Consider the following 522-nt stretch of genomic DNA (forward strand, 5'->3'; position numbering starts at 1 on the left):
CCCTCTGATTTGAAGTCTCTTCTGGGCTGGCCTTGAACTCACTATGTAGTCCAGGCCGGTCTTGAACTTGTGGCAATCTGAGTGCTGGGATTATAGTTGTGTACCAACACACCTGGTTTGGAGTCTCCTTCTAGAGGTGATTTCTAGGATCTTTCCATCCTGAAGAAAGAATTGGTCCAGACAAGCACAAAAGGTGCCATGGTATGTTGGTTCAGGAATTTAATACTTCCCACCATTCTGGTTGCAAACAGAATTAGACAAAAGCCAAATCAAACTCAATGGATAGGTCCAACGTCAACCTTATGGGAAAAATTGATTCAGTTCTCATCCAGTTCGGTTTGCAACCAGAATCATGGAAAGAATCAAATTCATGAACCGAAGTACCACTGAAGTGAGGTATTACAGTTACAAAAGGTAGGAAAAGAAACATTCTCTGCAGAGCAAGTGTGGGCCCATTTGAAAGTAGGAAAAGGGCCAGGGATTTAGCTCAGCGGTGCCACCGCCTGCCTTTTGAAGAAGGTC

The sequence above is a fragment of the Fukomys damarensis genome, unplaced genomic scaffold, assembly GCF_012274545.1.
Source record: "Fukomys damarensis isolate Sample0158 unplaced genomic scaffold, DMR_v1.0_HiC HiC_scaffold_12, whole genome shotgun sequence".
Taxonomy (NCBI): domain Eukaryota; kingdom Metazoa; phylum Chordata; class Mammalia; order Rodentia; family Bathyergidae; genus Fukomys; species Fukomys damarensis.